This window comes from Canis lupus, chromosome 11 (assembly GCF_011100685.1).
Source record: "Canis lupus familiaris isolate Mischka breed German Shepherd chromosome 11, alternate assembly UU_Cfam_GSD_1.0, whole genome shotgun sequence".
Classification (NCBI taxonomy): Eukaryota; Metazoa; Chordata; class Mammalia; order Carnivora; family Canidae; genus Canis; species Canis lupus.
The window spans coordinates 67,794,522-67,816,324 of NC_049232.1; the positions used below are offsets into that span (position 1 = coordinate 67,794,522).

The 21,803-nt window shown below is 41.3% G+C and overlaps 1 pseudogene; it reads right to left on the reverse strand.

Annotated features, from left to right (window-relative positions):
• Window positions 1-9,812: 9,812 nt before the first annotated feature.
• On the reverse strand, window positions 9,813-21,738 carry LOC119876824 (annotated as a pseudogene).
• Window positions 21,739-21,803: the final 65 nt, after the last annotated feature.

Here is a 21,803-nt window from a genome sequence, read left to right on the forward strand (position 1 = left end):
TGATACGTGCAGAACCCTCAGCATAATGTCTGGCACATATTGGTCAGAGAATTATTCCTGGATAAGGTGGGACTTGGCCTAGGTCTTGAAAGTCAGGGAGGGTATGAAGATGTGGAGGGCATGTGGGAAGAGCATTCAGGTGAGTAGGATCACATGCCCCCAGCTGGAGCTTGTTAAAAGCTATAGTTCATTTCTGCCTTGTGCCTTGTCCCCTTCTGCATCACCCTGGGAAAAAAAAAAAAAAAGAGGTTGGTGACATGGAAGGAGCTGAGCATAAGGCAGTGAACCTAGGAATTGTGGCATTCTACCTATGGCTCGATTTAGAAAAGTCATTCCAAGAGCGCCTGGGTGGGATAGTTGGTAAAGTGTCTTACTCTTGGTTTCTCAGATTATGATCTCAGGGTCCTGATATTGAGCCCTGCATCAGGCTCTGCGCTCAGCTCGGAGTCTGCTTGAAATTCTCTCTCCCTCTCCCTTTACCCCTTCTGCTGTTCTCTCTCTCTCTCTCTCTCAAACAAATAAATATTTTTTTTAAAAAAAAGCCACTCCAGCCCCTGTGACCATTCCTAATTTATGCTCAACCAATATCCAGGCACTGGTATTTTGAGATCTATATAACTTTAGTCATTATGGGCTGGCTATGGGTTTTCCTGTTCCTGAGATGGAAGAACTGACCTTGAATTGGTGACAAAGGCTGTGTACTTTTCCCCTTCCATTTAATTAACCACAATCAATATCCCAGTAGGCGCTTCTCACTAGAAATTGGCAAATAGATTTTTAAACTTATATGAAAATGCGAAGAGTCTAGAATAGCCAAAACAAATTTGAAAATGATGAACATGTTGGAAAACTAGCATTATTTTATTTCAAGATTTTTTTAATAAAGCTACCATAATAAAGACCATGTTGTATTAGCATGATCAGTACATATGTGAATGACTGATCTTTGACAAAGGATATGATATTTTCAACAAATGGTGCTAGAACAAGCAGCTACCCACGCAGTGAGATGAATTTCAATCCTTATATCATATACAAAAATTAACTCAAAACGGATCATAGACATAAATCTGAAAACCTAAAACCACAAAACTTTGCAAATAAAACAGACGAGAAAATCTCTGTGACCCTACATTTGACAAAGATTTTCTAGATACAACACCAAAGGCATGAGTCATAAAATGGCAATTTCAAAAATAAGATATCATCAAAATTACATTTGTGTTCTTCAAAAGTCACAAAAGAATGCAAGACAAAGCACAGATTGAGAGAAAATACTTGCAGGGGAGAAGAAAGAAAAAATATATATGAAAACAGAAACCAATAGTTATGAAGATGAATAAAAGGAGAAAATACGTGATTTGATTCTATTAAAGACTGACCACTTGGGGCACCTGGGTGGCTCAGCAATTGAGCATCTGCCTTCAGCTCAGGGTGTGATCCCTGGGGTCCTGGGATCGAGTCCCACATTGGGCTTCCCACAGGGAGCCTGCTTCTCCCTCGCCTGTGTCTCTGCCTCTCTCTGTGTATGTCTCTCATGAATAAATAAAATCTTTTTTAAAAGAGAAGATCCTCAATGCAAATAGACATTGAAAAAAAATAAAGATTGACCACTTAATTCTAGGTACAGTGCCAGAATATTTTCCCTCCAGATGAGTGGAGTTTTACCTAAAGAATGCAAGCTTTAATAGACTTCAGTCGTCTCTCAGTCCAGTGGAGAGGGAAAGAGACAGTCCCTGGGAAATAAAGGCTTTATGGGGAAAGAGCTGAGAATTGACTTGTCTGCCAGCCTACGGGCCCCAAGGAAATGGACCCCCCTTCCTTTCTGCTTAGGGGGCAAATAGCACCTCTGAGGAGCCTCTCTGAGTCAGCACAACAGCAGCAGACAGGCTACGTGTACACCCTGGCCTCTGCCGCTGTACTGGGGAGCTAGCTTTTGCACCTTCTCTTTTATGTGGCCAGCTGAGTACGGTCCTGATTCTAAGGGTATCCAGTCATTCCAGGGCTGAACTGCCAAGGCCCCAAATACCCAATGTACCAATCTTTTAAGACCAGAGAGCTAATATTTAATCATACGGCCACATTTCAAACATGACATCTGGATCCAAACTGCTCTATTACAGTCAGGTTGCTTGAGCAACTTTTATATTTAAGGCTTTTAGACGTCATCAAACTTAGGAACAATCTGGTAAGCAAAGAAAGAAGGTCTTGTTCAAAGTTACATTTGTTCAAGGATGGGATTGTGTCAGAATCCATTTACCAAGGCAAATGGTTATAAGGAGGATGTGGCAGTACAAATATCATCTGTCCAAAGGCTTGATAGATAAAAATAATATTTTAATGTTGGAAATAGAGTAAGAACTCAGTATTAGAGAAGTGCTTTACAAATATTCTTTCATATAATCTTCATAATAGCTCTATATGATAGGTATAGAGAGGTGTGAACAGAGGTGTGAACTAAGATTCAGAGAGCTTAAGTAAATGGACCCAGATCACACAGCCAGTCTGTGGGAGAATCTGTATTTGAACCCCAAGACTGTCTGACCCCGGGGCCCCTGCTTCCATGGCTTCACTTGTTAAAGATGGAAGCTTGATGTTTCTGACATGGAAGACGAATAGAACAGGAACGAGCAATGCTTTAGACCCTCAGGGGTGCCTGCCTGGTAGTTCCTACTGAAGAAGCTGCATGCAGGTTTCTCAGAAATGTGGCACTGTGGGTGTAGCTGCCAAGAGTCTGGCCAAGTGGAGGGCGAGTAGCAACGCTTTTCAGTAAACCAAAAACTTGATAGTCAAATGGGTGGATGGATGATTTGGAAAGACTGTTCTTCCCATAAGGAATTAGGAGACACTTCCATGCCAAAAAGAAAAACTATCCCCTTCCATTCGTGGCTTCAAGTTAAGAACTGGTCACCAACCACATTAGGACTTCCTCACTCAACACCAAATATAGGGCATTTTTCAAGTGACCCAAGAGAAGTGTGACAGTCTACCAGGTGGTTGAGAAGTGATTGGCCTACATTATGACTCAGTGTGTGGGTAAGAGGCTTATGGAATCCATATATGAATGGATAATAGTCCGCTTATGGCCAGGCAACTTGACTGAAACTAATTGGCTGGCTGGAAATGGATTTAGTGACCTTGTCTTCATCATACTCTTAATTAACTGAACAGGTCACTCATTGAGAAAGCCAGTGGGAACATTCAAGCCATGTTATATAATACCAAGACAATTGGCAATTATCAGTGCCAAGAAGAATAGGAAGAAACACAAGCTGATTTAATTCGTGTGGCAGACTGGGAAGTATTTCTTGGTCCCTGGCACCCAGGGTGGTTATACATTCTGCTGGTACCAACCCAAATCCAGTTCTAAAATATCCATTCCCTTTACGGATGAAAGGTCTCTTGGACCTAACAACATACCATCTGTGTCAGCTGAGTCCTCTGGAAAGCAGATACTGAGACAGATACAGGGGTGTGGAAGGCTTATCAGGGAGTAACATTTGTGAAAGGAAAAAGGAGGAGGCAGGATTACAGGAGGATTAGGAAAAGATGATGTAGATCTGACAAAGTCTCTGTCAGCCCAGTGGGGAGGTCTGATGGATGTTAGAAGAATCCCGTGTCAGGCAGAAATGAAGGGGATCTGGGGACACCTGGGTGGCTCAGGGGTTGAGCGTTTGCCATCGGCCCAGGGCATGACCTCAGGGTCCCAGGATCGAGTCCCGCATCGGGCTCCCTGCAGGGAGCCTGCTTTTCCCTCTGCCTGAGTCTCTGTCCCTCTCTCTCTGGGTCTCTCATGACTAAATAAATAAAATCTTTAAAAGAAAAAAAAAGGAATAGGATCTTGTACCACATGTTGAGTCATCGACTGGGGTCACTCCAAGAAAACCAGGACCTCAGTTGAAGATCGGAGGCAAATCTGATCAGTGGAGGCTGTCAGCTAACCACACTCCTGCCATGAGCCCTTTCTCGGAGGGGGAATCTGAGCAGTTCATGTCTACGTCTGGCATACGATCCTAATATCCAGAAATAACTAGCCTCCTCAAAAGAGATCCATAGTTCTCTCAGCATCCGGGTGCTGGAACCTATGGGGTGCCTTGGCATCACCGCGTCTGACTACGGTGACCTCCAGAGAGTAATGGCCATTGCTTGACTTGTGCCTTCCAAATTTTAATGCATACTCTTCTTTTAGCCAACTCTCACTGGAACTATACAGGGAAAGCACTGGTAGGAAACACAGTTCTTCAGTCTAACCCAGCTGACACAACACAACCACTATGTGGTCAAGGAGACCACTCTTAGGAGCTGAGTCCTGAGCTGAGACCTGAAGGATGGGACTGTGCCAACCAAGGAAGCATCTATGCAGAAGCGCCTGGCAGGTTCCAGTTTGTACTTGACCTCCTGGCCCTCACCTGGCCACATCTGGCTCTTCTTTCCCCAACCTGCCCTGCATCATTGGGTCACAGCCTGCAGGCTCACCCTGCAGCAAGGCTGAGGGAGGCAAAAATCCGCCCCTCACTTAGGCACATGGAAGGAAGGCTTGTGAAATAGGAAACCTAGAGGGATCCTGAGTGCTTCTCCCCACCCTACCCCCAACACACACTGGGGCAAGTTGTCTGTGATGGTTCCCAGTCAGAGGAGAGAAGACTGGATACCCAGAAATTACCCAATCTGAATCATCTGGGGGAGAGTGTATTAATAATCTTTCTGTTATTTTCAATATGTAAGTATCTGAGGTCTTTGATTAGCTGTTTTCCTCTTTTAAGTTGGTAAAATATTCTACTGAGAGGATGCTAAAAGATTCCTAAAAGCAAAAGCTCTGTCTCTCCAGTTCCCTGAACTGACTCATTTTGTCATTGGTGTGATTTATTCTAATTACGTATCTCCAGAATCGAGATGGAAGTAGATCTTGTCTTATTCTCGTAGTGCTTTTGGCTTGTTTTTAGAAATTAAACAAACAAACAAAAACACTCGGGCATGAACCATCCAAAGCTGGATTTTTGCCATGCCACATAGCCAGTGTCTTATTTATTCTTTATTCTTTATTTGTCACATTTAGCTCCTGCTTTGTGCTAGGTACTGACCTGGGCATTATGACACAGCAGGGAACCAGCAGAGAAAATCCCTATCCTAATGAACACATAATTGCCCTCTAAAAACCCTGCACAGGTTTACACTTTCAGTCTGGTTTCCAAGTTCCTCAACCAAAAAAAGGATATTACTACCCTCTTTGGCAGAAGAGAGAAGGTGGATCTAAATGATGTTTTGATGTTTTGGTTGTTTATATTTTAAAATCAAAGCTACCGTGACATATTTCCAGATACCAACGCAAATGGCAAGAACAAAAAACAAACCAAACATCTGACAACGACAAACACTGGAAGAATTGTCGTACGTTGTTGGTGGTGTAAAATGATACAATGGACGTATAGGACGGTGAACGACAAGATGCAAAATTAAGGAACATCACACTTAAATCTGAGAATACGGGAAGAAAAAAAAGGGAACCTAAGAGTCACACACACACACACACACACACACACAAACACACGAAAAGTCACATGCAAAATCAGATGGCATTCTTTTTTTTTTTTTTTCAGATGGCATTCTTAAACAGAAATGCTAGAAGCTCAAAAATGATGGCAAAATCACTTCACACTGATGAAAGTGATTTTTAACCCAGAGTTTACAAAATCCAGCCAAACTATCAGTCAAATGTAGGAATAGGATAAACACCGTCTCACATAAGAGAAGTCGGCCTGGGTTCCAAATTAAAACGAGAGGCAAAATCTCCTTTATTGGGGGGAACCGATCAACCGGCGCAGAAAGGGCAGGGCCCGGGCGGTTGCCGTTGAGGCTGGTGGCCGCCAGGCGGAGACCAAGCACGCGGGAGCGCGGCCCTGACCCCCGCGGCCCTGTCCCCGCGGCCTGCGGAACGGGGGCAGCGGCCGCCCGCTCCTCTCCGTCCCTCTCCCCGCGGGCCCTCGCCGAGCCCGGGAGTCCTCTGCGGGAGCCGGAGGAAGATGCGGATCCAGAAAGGAGCGCGGGGCGCACGACGTGGCGAACGTGCCCAGCCCCGGGGAGACTGACTCCCGCTGGGCGGGGCCGCAGCACGGCCTGCGCGCGACCTGGTGGGAGCGCGCGTGCGTGGGAATGCGCCTGCATGGGAGCGGGAGTGCGTGGGAGCGCGCGTGCGTGGGAACGCCGCCTGGTGGGAGCGCGCATGCGTGGGAATGCGCCTGCGTGGGAGCGCGCGTGCGTGGGAACGCCGCCTGGTGGGAGCGCGCATGCGTGGGAATGCGCCTGCGTGGGAGCGGGAGTGCGTGGGAGCGCGCGTGCGTGGGAACGCCGCCTGGTGGGAGCGCTCATGTGTGGGAGCGCGGTGTGCGTGGGAGCGCACCTGCCTGGGAGCACGGCCTGGCGGGAGCGCACCTGCCTGGGAGCGCGCGTGTTCACCTGCGGGGCGCTCCGTCGGAGGCCGAGCCCAGGGGGACGGTTTCACGGCTTCACGGCCTCAGTGGCTTAAGTGAAGCGCTCAGGGCCCGGCCCAGGTGCCGACGGAGCGGGGAAGGAGCTAGAGCCCGGGTCAAAGAGGAAATCACAAGAAAATCAGAAAATGTTCGGGTCAGTGAAATGACAATGAAGATGCGTTCCATGGAGATCTGTGGGATGCAGCTAATGCGGGGTTTAGAAGAAAATTTGTAATTTTAAATACTTTTCTTTTTGAAAAAGAAGGCTAAGAATCCGTGACCTACCGTTTCGCTGTGTGAGCTTGTAGAAGAGCCAAGTAGGGCGGCCCCGGTGGCGCAGCCGGTGTGGCGCGGCCTGCAGCCTGGGCTGTGACCCTGGAGTCCCGGGATCGAGTCCCACGTCGGGCTCCCTGCATGGAGCCTGCTTCTCCCTCTGCCTGGGTCTCCGCCTCTCTCTCTCTCTCTCTCTCTCTCTCTGTGGGTCTATGAATAAATAAATAAAATCTTAAAAATTATGTAGAAGAGCAAAGTAAACTGGAAATAAATTAGAGGAGGCGGGTGCGGCCTGCAGCGCTCCGCTGCCCCCTTCTTTGGCCCCCTGGTGCCCCGCAGCGTTAGTGCGCGGCCCTGGCACCTCCTCCCCGGAGGGAGGCCGGGGTGGGTGGGCGCGCGGCAAGCTGGTGGGTGAGAGGGGGCCTGCCTGGGCGCACTGCGATGGTTCAGTTAAAGCCCCAGCCCCACAGCGTGAGGTTTCTACCAAAATGGCTCTTTTCCACGGGCTGTTTTCACTGTAAGGGAAGGAGTAGGACTGAGGAAGCGCCCAGAGGAACTCCTGAACCCCCCTAGCCCAGCCCTTCTTCGCTAATTTCTCCTACTGCTGTTAAAAACTGATTTAAAAAGACGACTTAGGTGAGACACACAAGCTTTAACACTTCATCAAGTAGCCAGTCTCCTTTTGGAGAACTGCAAAAAGAGCCAAAAAGCAAAAAGCTTTTACAGACTAAAGAACAAGCAAGAAACAAATAAAAATATGATTGGCTGGGGCCGCACAAACTTGTTTGGGGTAAGAAGGCCCAGAGGTGGCTCAGCGTGGGGGGACTGGCTGACCGAATATACTGCACTTCTGTCAAGTGGAGCATTTACAGGGACACCGACATTATCTAAATTTTGGTTTGCTAAAAAAAAATAAATAAATTTTGGTTTGCTGAGGAGCCCCCAGGAGCAGCTCCGTGCTGGATCTAGAGAGTTATTTCCACAGTGCTCCAAAGGAGAATGCTGAAGGGAAGGTTCTCGGGGCACACCGCTCTGATTCAGATACAACTGAAAATAACAGAAGACCATAGTGTTCCACAAACTCTAGAAAATGAAAGAAAAGCAAGAATATCATATTTCAAGAATCAAACAGGAATACCTTATATTGATTTATCTTCTGCTGGTGACCATGTCTCCTTAAATCGCACCAGTACAGTTAAGAGACAAAATTCACAAAGACACAGTGGTTATAGTTTCAGAGTCACCTAGAGACAAAGGGTGCCAGTGCCCTCCTACCAGAGCAAGTAGAAATTATTTTTCAGGATTGGAAGTTCAGTGTTTGATGAAATGGGGAAATTCCTCCAAAAAGACAACCTAGCAAGTCTTTCACAGTATTAAACAAAAAACCTGAATTTGAATGATCTATTAAAGTGCTGGGTGACCATGGGTGAATCAGATAACTTTAGCCTCTTAATTTCTTATACTGTTTCATTGAGCAACCCAGAAATGTTTGCTCTCCTCCCTGTGAATCTAATCTAAAAAAGGGACCTTCACTGCTATAATAGTTACACTTAATCCTGTTACTATGTTTTAGGTTTATGCTCTTACAATCCTCTTTTTTTCTTTTTTTCAAAACTTCTTAAATTTGTGTTTACCCAATTGTGGTCGCGGAAGGATCTGAAGAAAACTTCAGACTTGTGTGCCCGGGTCCTGTCTCACGGAAAAAGAAACTACCACAAAATGGTATTCACTTACTCCCTTCTGGGATTAAATGTTGTGTATGCCATGAAGTAATTATTTTCCCAGATAAAGAGCCAATCATCCCAATATCATTTAACAACTAGTGCATTCTTTCTCTACCGTTTTGGGATGCGACTGTAATCACAAACTAAATTCTCATATATACCTATTTTTCTGTTTTCTATTCTGCAGATCCAATGGTTTCATCTGTGGTGCACTAAGTATTTTGTTTCCTACAGGCCACTGTTTGAATTGCTTGGAGCACAAGCCCCATTTGTTGTTCCTAATTTTTAACACTATTTTAGTTATTCAAATATATTTAGTGTGCTAAATTTACTTTTAAAATCCCATTGAATGACAAAGATGCTGAGACAGTTAAACGTGGGAAATAGTCTTTTCAACAAAGATGCTGGGATAATTGAATATCCACATGCAGAAGAATGATGTTGGATCCCTACCCCACACCATATACAAAAGAAGTTAATTCAAAATGGATCATAGACCTAACAGTAAGCACTAAAACTATTAAATTCCTAGAAGAAAATATATAACTCTTCAACTTTGGGCTACACCAAAGGGACAAACAATAAAAGAAAAAAAGGTAAGCTGGGGGCACCTGGGTGACTCAGTTGGTTAAGCATCTGCCTTTGGCTCCAGCTGTGATCACAGGGTCCTGGGATGGAGCCTGAAGTCAGGCTCCCTGCTCAGCAAGGAATCTGCTTCTCCTTCTGCCCCCCCCCACCCCCACCTGCTCATGCTTTCTCTTTCACTTGTTCTCCCTCCCTCTCTCAAATTAATAAATCTTTTTAAAAATAGGTAAGCTGGACTACATAAAAATTAAGACCTTTTCTGCTTCAAAGAACATCATCAAGAAAACCCACAGAATGGGAAAAATATTTGCAAATTATATATAGAATATATAAAGAATCTCTTGCAACTCAACAATAAAAAGTCTAATTTAAAAAGGCAAAGGATCTGAACAGACATTTCTCCAAAGAAATACACATGTATGTGTACTTATAAAAATACTTCTGAAAATATACATGTATCTTTTACAGAGAAAACAAGTGTTGAGGAGGATGTGGAAAAATAAGAACCTTCACATTTTGCTGGTGGGCTTGTAAATGGTGCAACTGCTTTAAAATAAAACCTGGCATTTCCTCAAAAAGATAAACAGAGTTAATTTGTAACTCAACAGTTACACTCCCAGGTATATACCCAAGAGAAATGAAAACATGTCCACACAAAAATTTACACACGAGTGTTCCCAGCAGCATTATTCACAATAACCAAAAAGTGGAAACAACTGAAATATCCATTAACTGATGAATGGAAAAAAATATGGTAGATCCATACAACAGAATTTTATTTAACCAAAAAGAGAAATGAAATATTGATACTTGTTACAACATGGATGGAACCTTGAAAATATGCTAAGTGAAAGAAGCCAGCCATAAAAGGCCACAAAATCTGTTATTTCACTGATATGAAAAGGCCAGAGCAGATAAATCCACATAAAAAGATAGTAGATGAGTGGTCATCAGAGGCTAGAGGGAGAAGGGCAATAGGGAATTACTGCTGATGGGTATGGGGTTTCTTTTTGGGGTGATGAAAATATTCTGAAATTAGACAGTGGTAATAGTACCACAACTCTGAATATACTAACCACTGACTTGTACTTGAAAAGAGCAAATCGTGTGGTGTGAAAATTATATTTCAATAAAACTTAGTTTTAAAAACTCCATTGATTTGATTTAAATTTACAAATCAAAGATAAATTTGGAACTGACATCTTTATACTATTTTTCCAAATATGTTTTTTTCATTTATTACATTTTTCTATGTTCTTCTGGAGGCTTATCCTATAACATCTCTTGGATTTTTTCCTATTCCTGGTATTTTTAGATTCTTCGTCAATATTGTGACCATCATTATTTTCCACCACATTTTCTATTTCTTCTATTTGAAATAGCTTTTTACTTATGCATTATTGATACCTTATGTATCTCCACCCTACTAGTTCTACTAGTTGGATTCTCTAGTCACCAAATACATCATCTCAAATGGTATCAGAAAAAAAAATGGTATCAGTTCTTTCAAATATTATTTCTTTCTCTTATTAAATTATCTGGGACCTGCAGAACAATGTCCGTAATATCGATATCAAACATCATTTCTCATTCCTGTTTCTGGTAAGAATGCTTCTGGCTATTCAAAATGTTTACATAGGTTTCTGATAAATATCCTTTATCAACTTAAGTTTCCTTCTATCCCTAACTAAAAAAAACCCCAATGCCTGTAAAATTTTGCCAAATGCTTTAACATCATCTAAGTGTACTCTCTTTATTAATGTACATTTTTACTTTTTGAACTAGTTTGGAAGTCCTATGATAAATCTCAGTATTGATTTACAAAACTGCTTTGACTTGTTAATCACTGAATTAGAAAATTTAACTTCCTTTGTATTTATATTTACATTTCTTTTCTTACAGATGTTGTTTTTTATTTTTTCCCATTATCCTACTTGCTAGAGTTTGATTTATCAAACATATATTTGTACCTATTTCATTAATATGTACTTTTTTTTACTAATGTGTACTTTTATATGAATACATTCCTTTTATTTTCTTTAGTTTTATGTCATTATTATAGTTCTTTTTTGTCATTGAATACTTAAATTATGCCCTAATTTTATTATTTTCTAATAACTATATTTTTTCTGTTTGGATTTAACATTTAACACAAAAGTTACTTACAAAATTATCCTGTAATTTCTAAATAGTTTGGTGGTGCTATTTTAACTTGTTCATGTCTACTTTTATCACACTGTGGTTTTTTAAAAAAATGGGAAGGAAAAAAAATGGGAAGGGCTTGAATATTTCCCTTGGGGAGAATTTGTTGAGATTTTCTTTGAAAAAATATGTTTTTATATAAACATATAAAACAAAAAACATTCCATGAGTACTGGAAAATAATGCATATTTCTCTGTGGGGGAAAGCATTCCCTTATATGGCTATTAGACAAACTTGTTAATTTAAAAAACTCCAACTCACTATAAATGTGTTTCTTTAACATTGAAAAATAACATGAGGACTACTAAAAGGATAAATGATATATAAACAATTTTCATGATCCCACTAAAATTTTTGTGTATCTGAATAGCCTTCTATTATAAATAAATATATATATTTGTAGTAAATTATTTCTAAAAATAATTTTCTGTTTTTAAAAACAAACCAGTTTAGGGATAATTCCATTATAAGTTTTTATCCCAATGATAACACATTTTCAGGATTAATGGCAAGAACACTGTTTTTTCTCAGTACAAACAAAATGAGCATTTTGCCCAAAGCTTTTCTTTTGCATAACAATCCTAGAATTTCTTACCACTGAGTGTTTAGGTAGGTATAGCAGGCTTCCCCACATTCATTACTCTGATAGGATTCCATTTCTAAAATGAGTTCTTTGATGTTGGATTAAAGATGTACTATGATAGAAAACATCACTACATTTACTACATCAATAAGGTTTCTCCCCTGTGTGTGTTTGCTTATGTTTAGTAAGGGTGGAGCTTAAGCTAAAGATTTCCCACATTCATTACATTGGTAGGGTTTCTCTCCTGTATGAGTTCTCTGATGTCGAATTAGTGATGTTCTATAGCAAAATAGTTTTTGACACAGATTACATCAATAAGGTTTCTCACCAGAATGAATTTTTAGATGTTCAGTAAGGTGTGTGCTCCGGCTGAAGGTTTTCCCACATACCTTACAAACATACGGTTTTTCTCCAGTATGAGTTCTCTGGTGTTCAGTAAGATGTGTGCTCCGATTGAAGGCCTTTCCACATTCATTACATTCATAGGGTTTCTCTCCAGTATGATTCTCTGATGTTGAATGAAGGCTGGGGTATGACTGAAGGCTTTTCCACATTCATTACATTTATAGGGTTTTTCTCTGGTATGAGTTCTCTGATGTCGGATCAGGGATGTGCTATGGGAAAAAACTTTCCAACATCCCTTACACTGGTAGGACTTCTCCCCAGAATGAATTCCCTGATGTTCAATAAGATGTGTGCTCCGGCTGAAGGTTTTCCCACATTCAATACATGCATATGGTTTCTTTCCAGTATGAATTCTGTGATGTTGAGTAAGGGCTGAAATATGGCTGAAAGCCCTCCCACATTCATTACAAGGATAGAGTTTTTCTCCAGTATGAATTCACTCATGATTTCTAAGGGATGACCTATGAGTAAAGGTTTTTTTCACATTCATTACATTCATAAGGTTTCTCCCCCGTATGGACTCTTTGATGTTGAATAAAATTAGTGCTCTGACTAAAAACTTTTCACATTCATTACATCCATAAGGTTTCTCCCCATTATGTATTCTTTGATGCTGAATAAGATTAGTGTTCTGGCTGAAGGATTTACCACATAGTTTACATTCCTGCTTCTCTCTCATACCAATTTTCTCAGGTTCCATTAGTACTGAACTATGGCTTTATATTTAAATTGTTTCCAGAATAAGTAAGTTCTTAGATAAAAATGCATCCTTTCTTATATGTAATAAGTTATCTTCCACTTATGAGCTGCCTTTTAAAAAAATCAACTGACACAGAACTATGCTTTAAGCCTCTATCATTTATGTCATAGTTGTCTTTAGAAACTGCTAGTTGTTTAAGAAGAATTGAGCTCAGGTTAAATACTTCCTCAAAATTATTAATGATCTTCTTCTTTAATTGAGTGTCCTTTTAATAATAGCATTCTCAAGCTTGTTATCAAATTCCAATTCTTCTAATGCAAAGTTTTAGGAAATCGTCATTTAGAAAAATGTCTACCATCAAGCCATGACATTATCCTTTTTCAGAAGATTTCTGTTTTGGAGTTGATGTTTTGACTTTGGATATAGTATCCAGGATTAAGGAGAAGACAATATTTCTTCCCTCTGGAATATAAAAGGAAAAACACAAAGCCCGCTCATCAATTACAGAGAAAAAATATAATAAAAATAAAAATGAACCAGTGTTATAATGAAACAAAAGATGATACAGTATAGGTCCTGATTAATATGGAAGTTTAAAGAAGGGAAGAATTAATACAAATAGGCAGAGTAAAAGAAATGGAAGCATTGAGACAAAATGCATAGCATAATAAAAAAAATAAAGGCACAGAAAAGTACATGACATGACAAAAAGTCAATGACATTAACAATCTCTGGAACTAGAGGTAAAAAAAATAAAGGAAAAGTGAAATGTGATTGTTAATAAAAACTCTGACAAACATATTCAATGCCATATAGTAGGAGATAGGAAAACTAAAGTTTTCTGTCATAGCAATAACATGATGAATATGAAACATTTTAGATGAAGATGCTTGCTAATTTCATCTATAGTGGAAAATGAAAGAATAAGGCTATTGAATTCAGCAAAAAGTTTAATATTAATGACATGAGTCTGGACTAGGATAAAGTAATAATTTAATGTATGAGCAAACCTAAAACATAAAAAGGAAGAAAGAAATTTTTTAAAATACTGACACTGATTATGGGGAGTTTTTCAAAATGAAGTTAATAAACATACAATAATTTCTAGCCAATAAGTTTGGAATGAACAGTCTTACTTATGGTCCTATTAACAGAGGAAATAATAGCACCCTAATAGTGTTACTAATTCTAGAAATATTGAAGGAAAAGGAGGCACCTTAGGGAAAGTTGGTGAAGGGAACTTAGGGAAGTTTCATTTTTCACCATATTGAGTTTAAAGTGAAGTGGGACATCTAAGTGGAGACAGGCTCCAAGCAGGAGAAACTAAGGGGACAGAACACAAGTGAAATATCTAGACTGACAGAGACATTTCAGGGAGTTAATGACATAAGGGGACTATGAAGATATCAGAATGCATGGATTCTTTAAGATAAAAATAAATAAGTAGAAAATAAACCTTAAAAGCACATGCATTTGTGTTAGGGCAAAAGTGAAGCTAATTAAAAAGCATTTGGAAAGGGATTAGAACAAAAAAATCTACTGATGCCACAAAAACAAAGAAAAAACATCAAACACAGCAGAAAGTCTGACTACAAAAAGGACTAAGAACAGGGTGCTATCAAGAAGGAAGTCGGGATTCAGGAGTGTCTTCCAAATGATGTTAGTATAAAAATAGAAGAATCTACTTCAAAGACTACCGCAGAAGAGAAACTGAGGCTGTTAGCTACTATTATGGCAGGTCTGGTAATTAAAGGAGAGAAGAAAATTGAAAGGTGGATAAAAATTAAACTATGTCATGCAAGAATTCTTTTAAGAGAAAAACTTTTGTGAGTTCTAACTGGGAATGACTGAATCGTTAATTAGTAAACCAAGGTATTAAAACCTTGATGAATGGAAAAGAGTGGAGTCTGGGGATAGATGGAGAGATTAATTAGCAATAGAAGAGTGCTCCTTCTCTGAGATCACAGAGTTAATGCTGATGTTCACTCAGATTAACTCAGTTTTTGACACGGATAAAAGGGTTCTGTGCAGTGGGCACTAACCAACATTTCCAAATCTGCCTCCTCCTAGTACCAATATTGTTACTACCACCACCACAACAGACAGACGGACTGGTACTTACAAGGATTTCTAGTTATTCGGTTGCTACTTAGCTATCTGATTTTTTTCTTGATTAAGTAATTTGGGACATTTCTCCTTTTTTCCTGTTATTTGTAAATACAGATCTACTACTTGAAAGATAACATCCTTAAAGTGCTGATATCCCATTCTTGGTTGAGGATATAGGCTTGGTGTTTAGGATGGATCTCATAAGTGTGTCCTACGTTGTCTTCGGGAACTCTGAGATATAGAGATATAGATGCTGCTAAGGTGGCACAATAAGCTATCCATTTGCAATGTGCTGAAGAAAGACATATCACACGTTTAGTAGGAAAAGAAATATCTCTGTGCACAAATAAAATTTAAAAAAAATCTCTGGTCCCAAAACAAGCCCAGTCTTGGATAAGCACTTATAAAATATATTTGGACGTTTTGGGGGAAAGTCACTGTAATCTGTAGTAATTACAAAGCTTTACATATCCAAGGGCAAAAGGTTCCTACAATTATTATCACCTCCCTTACAGTGTCTGATGGTGACCTGGTTCTTTTCATTCCTACAAGATAAAGTCCATTGGCACATCCTCCAGTGCCACTGGTTCCTAACACATCAAATACGTACTCACTAGGGGACCACTTATGCAACCAGTGCTGAAAGAAAGAGTAAAGCTAAGATCTGAAGATAACAAAGTGGAGGGCTAGCAAGTTCAAAGAGGATCCAGGGTGGGGGACCTGGGCGGCTCAGTGGTTGATCGTCTGCCTTCAGCTCAGGGTGTGATCCTAGGGTCCTGGGATCAAGTCCTACATCAGGCTCCCTGCGGGGATCCTCCTTCTCCCTCTGCCTATGTCTCTGCCTCGCTGTGTGTGTGTCTCATGAATAAACAAAAAAAATCTTAAAAGAAAAAAAAGAGGATCCAGGGTTCTAAGTTAAAGAGTGATTTAAAGTACATTATTTGGCACCACTCTGTATCCATTGAGAGTACAGAGAAGTAAAACAAGAGAAGAGAATGAGAACATTGAATTATGTGAAGGAATAAGGATAGATTTTTCCAACTGATAACTCTTATATTCAAGAAGTTGAGAGCCACAGGCAAGCTAAATACAAAGAAAAGCATGTCCAAAGATCTCATAGTCAAACTTCTGAAAATCAGGGCCAAATAGAACAATCCCGTAAACAGTGTAAGAAACAGGCACAGCAACTTCAAAACAGCAATACTCTACTACCTCTCAGCAGCTAAAGACAACTGAAAATGCATGTTTCTGGATGAAAACACTCAATATTTTAAAGATGCCAGTTCTCTAAGTTGGACGGAACCGCCCCCACCTCCAACCTGCCAAATATGTGAAGGTCTTGACCCCCAGTACCTCAGAATGTGACCTCACTTGGAAAGAGTCAATGCAGATATATAGATGAGGTCACGCTAGAGTAGGGTAAGCCTCTAATCCAGTATGACTGGTGTCTTTGTAAGAAGATGGTCATGGGGCGGGATCCCCGGGTGGCGCAGCAGTTTAGCGCCTGCCTTTGGCCCAGGGCGTGATCCTGGAGACCCGGAATCGAATCCCACGTCGGCTCTCGGTGCATGGAGCCTGCTTCTCCCTCTGCCTGTGTCTCTGCCTCTCTCTCTCTCTCTCTCTCTCTCTGTGTGTGTGACTATCATAAATTAAAAAAAAAAAAAAAAAGAAGATGGTCATGGGAAGACACAGACACGTGGGGAGTACACCACATGACAATGAAAGCAAAGATTACAGTTATGCAGCTGTGAGCCAGAAATGCCAAAGACAGCAAGCCACCAGAAGCTAGGAAGGATTCCCCTACAGGTTTCAGAGGCAGCATGGCCCTGCTGTCACCTGGATTTTGGACTTCCAGCTTCCAGAACTATAAGAGAATAAATTTCTCTTGTTTTAAGCCACTCAGTTTGTGGTACTTTGTTATAGAAGCCCCACAAAACTAATAGGCATCCCAATTTTACTTACAGAATATGTATTTTTGAAAAACAAAATGAGGCTGAAGGGGGATTTGTCCATATTACACAGCAAAACATACAGCTATGTTCATTAAAACAGGGCAGTACTGACATAAGGACAGAAAAAAAAAAAAACAGAATAAAGAACCTAGAAATAGGCCCATTCTTTTTTAGGGATTTAATACATGGATAAATGTGGCATTTCAAATATTTGGGGGAAGATGGAGATTCAATAGGGTCTTGGGATAAGTGGCCTACTATCCATTTAGGGAAAAAATAAACTTAACACTATTGCCTTATATAAAAATAAATTATTGGTGAACCAGGGTGAAACATTACAAATAAAACTATAAAATAACTAGAAAACATCCAATAAGTATTTACTGAATAAGTGAAGAATTCTCTGGATTCCCAATCCAGTGGTCTTTGAACTACAGCATCCTGCCAGTAAACCTACTACCTTAAGAAGTGTAATTTAAGACACTATTTTTCTCTACATCTCAACAGTCAATCAAAGTGTACAGGATGTATTATGACCCTACCGTAAACAATTCAGAATTGAACAGGATTAGGATCCTAAAATATCATCTAATCTGTCTCCCTTCTTCTATGCAGACCTACCTACAGCTAAACCATTACTAATTACGTTTTTCAATCCAGCATTTATGGAACATTGTCTAACTGCAAAGGAAGTTTAGAGTTAATGTTCTTGTGGTCAACTTTCATATTTGTAAGCAAGGACCATAATTACCGATTTTTTTAAAGCCCCATGTACTTGGTAGGGTGTGCCTTGCATTTTAGAGGTTTCAATGAGTACTTGGTTGCTTTTCTACAAACTGATATTTTTCCTTTGTCATCTTAGTCTCTGGAAGCCTGCAGCTCACAATTCTAAACTATACCTCTGATGTTGTTGCTGACTCTGTGACATTTCTCAGTCTTGGTAGCCAGACAGAACCACGACAACCCCTCAAAAATGTCATCATAGATCCTGTCTTTCTTACTTCCTAGTATAGTGGTGACCTGACATCTGTCATTAAAACCCCTGGTGGTTACTATTCTCTCATCTTAGAACCATCCCCACAATCAGCCAGGCAAAGATGTGGGACTGTCCTAATATTTGCCATGTTCCTCAGACCATCTAACTGTGAATTCTGCTTTTTTTTTTTTTTTTTTCAGGGCTGACTGATGTTAGAGCAGTAAAGACAAGAAGATGAACACAAGGACCAGATACAAAAGGCTTTCTGAACCTCACAAATGATCATGTCAGGCATTTGAGCTAAAAAGTGGCTCAGGAAACCTGAAGACTAATTCCCTAGTTTGCCCAAGACACAATTCAAGCCAGCAGGAATTAAGTCACTTGCCTAAGGTCACACAGCCCCTGGCAGGGCTAGCATTACAGCCTCTCTCCTATTCTCAACTTCAGTAGTATTTCCCTCCACTTAAAAATAGTCCACACAGGGATCCCTGGGTGGGCACAGCGGTTTGGCGCCTGCCTTTGGCCCAGGGCGCGATTCTGGAGACCCGGGATCGAATCCCACGTCAGGCTCCCAGTGCATGGAGCCTGCTTCTCCCTCTGCCTATGTCTCTGCCTCTCTTTCTGTATGACTATCATAAATAAATTTGAAAAAAAAAATAGTCCACACACTACTTATGAAAAGAAAATGACAAGTATGATGAAAAAAGTATTTTGAATTATCCAATTCATAGAGATAAAATTTTTTAAAAATCAGTGGTTTAGAAGTGTAGAGATGGCTATTCAAGTTTCTCTGAGTCTTTCTAAAGACACAAATACATTATAAATTGTTTAAATGATGATCATAACAATGTATCCATTTTTAATCAAATAGGTCGATAGCTGTAAACATTTTAAATGGACAGCCTCCTGGTTGACACTGAATGCCTGTAAAGCAAATTCTCCTTTCACGAATGCACACAACTGAATTGAAATCAATATGCATTTCAATGGTCTAAGCCCAAGCTGAATATAAGGATAGCAAAGCTTTGAGAACTGGCTAAGATGTCTTATCTTTTCTATTTGAAATAAACTAAACTAAAAATGAGACACACTTGGAAGAGAAGGAAATCCTATGCATTTAGTTCTGTTCCAATATGGCTACAGTTAAACTCTTCAAACAGAAGTCCCTTGTAAATCAAGAATGACAGAAGCAGCATGAAATAACTGTAGCGATTTCTTCCAGGGCATATCAGTGTTGATGAATATTATGTCATTTATAATTTTTTTAAATCTGCATTTGAACTTTTCAGGAGAAATTACTGTTGTCAATATATCCAAATACAAAATATACATGAACAACAAAACTATCAGCAATTTTGCCCAGTGATTATCCCAGACCCTGGCCTGGTTACACGAGAGGAAGTGGCATCTAATGTACCAGTAGAGGGGTTGGCCATAAATTAGAGCACAGACCTTTTCTCTATAGTAACAAAGGACAGACTACATGGGAATACTTCCAGAAAGGTTGGTAGATGTGAGGGTGAGACCCTTTGGAAGTTCTTTTCTGGTTGTTTTCAGTGAAATAGGAAGCAGGATCATCAGTCGATGGTGAACATGGGCAAGGAGCTGGAGTAACATGTCACATGGCTGGTAGGAATGGGAGAGTAAAGAAAACAGGGGAATCATCTTTCATGGGGATCACTACCTTAGTTCCTAACTAAATGCCCTATATCTGCTCTTACTCCCATACAGTCTATTCTCCACAGAGCACCCAAATGGGTTCCTTTAACAATAAGTCAAATCATGTCCTTCTAAAATCCTCCTATAAAAATCGATAAATTTCATGTAAATTATACCTCAACAGAGCTGATTAAACAATAACTACCACAGCCACCTTCATATGGCTTCTCTTCTCACTCCGGATAAAAGCCAAACTCCTACACAGCCCTGTGTGATCTGGACCCTCTTAGCTCTCTCATCTCAACATCTGCTATGTTGTTACGCACTCTTCTGTCCACAATGGCCTCCTCCATACAGGCTCAGCACATTTGAGCCTCTGGACCTTTGCATTTGCTGTTGCCTCTGCCTCGGAACTCCCCACCCCAACCTCAGATATGTGCAAGGCTTACCCCCTCATTTCCTTCAAGTCTCTACTCAACATCACACTACATGAAATAACAGCTGTCCCAGGCCCTCCCTAAGCCCGTGTCTCTAATGCAGTTTCTTCTGCTAGTCACTATCTGACATATTTACTTGTTTATTGTCTGAGTGCCCACCCTAGCCCATCAGTTCCGTCTACGCAGGGACTTGGTTTTGTTCACCTGCTGTATCCCCAATGCCTCAAACATTACTGGGGAAAAAAAAAAAAAAAAAAAAAAAAAGCAGGCCCTCAACAATGTATTCAGCGAATGAAAGAAAGATCTTTCCTCCTTCTGGGCACAGAGACGATATTTCAGGAAAGAAAAAGTAAAACCGAGTTGCATTACAGACTCACCTGCACCTGCAAGTTTCTTGTGTACAGAGTTGCCAATTAGGCTCAAGAAAGTATATGGCTAGGAGTGAAGTGTGAAATGGAAGATTCTGCATTTCCTCAGTTTCGGTATTCACATGCCTCTCACAAGTGATCATCTTGCCATGCTAGGAATTATTTCAATGTGTAAAGAACATATGTACATATGTATATATGTAAAGAACACTCGTACAAATATTGCTGCATAACTGCATACATATAACGTACATATAAGTTATGAGCAATCTAAGAAAAATTCAAAGGATATTTACACGTGATTTTTCAAACTTCAGATGGGAACTTTAGAAATTAAAACCAGCTGAAGGTATAAATTGGCATTGAAAAATTTTACTCACTGGGGACGCCTGGGTGGCTCAGGAGGTTGAGCATCGGCCTTTGGCTCAGGGCGTGATCCTGGGGTCCCAGGATCGAGTCCCACATGGGGCTCCCTGCGAGGAAGCACTCTGCCTGTGTCTGTCTCTAATGAATAAATAAATAAAATCGTAAAAAAAGAAAAAGAAAAGAAAAATTTTGCTCACCAAAGACAATGTAGTCAGGTCTTCTTAATGCCATCTTGTCTAGTACACGAGGGGCCTGAGAAGGCAGAGCTGAAAGACAGGGGCCCTGAGGAGTCAAGACGGTCTTTATGGGAACCCTGTCTGACCAGCTGGAGGTGCTCTTCAGAGCCCACAGGGCTCGGGAAGCAATTGCACAGCTCCTTAGAGAACACGCTTCAGAAAACGTACCTGCAAAATAAAAAAGCCTCTGGGGAAACTGCATTTCAGAGGAGAGAGCAAGCAAAGAAGTGGATGTCAGGAGACCTACATTCCAGAGCGGGGTGGGGTTGGGGAAGGGGTGCGGGGAAGTTCCTGGAGCGGCCGTTCCCTCCCGGTTGAGGGTCTGACCCCACCACAGCCCCCCGCTCCAACTCCCAACCCACAAGTGAGAGCCCAAACCCTGCCCCTTAAGCCTGGGGTGCCCGCCCAGCCAGGGCTCTCCCTCCCCCTTAACCCAGAGACACCGCCGTAGTCCCGCTAAAACCCGAGGCGGCCTCCCGCCGACAGCTTCGCGCAGAGCTCGGACGCGAACCCCGGCCGCCAAGTCTCCGCCTTCTCCCTCGGCCCCTCGGCCCCGCCCCATCCCCCGGGTCACGAGGAGTCCTGGGCGGAGGTCCCTCCCCGTCCTCCTCCGGGTGCGAGCGGCAGGGAAAGACCTGGCTTGGGGATCCCTGGCTGGCGCAGCGGTTTAGCGCCTGCCTTTTATGGGCCGGGGCGTGGTCCTGGGGTCCTGGGTTCGAGTCCCGCGTCGGGCTCCTGGCATGGAGCTTGCTTCTCCCAA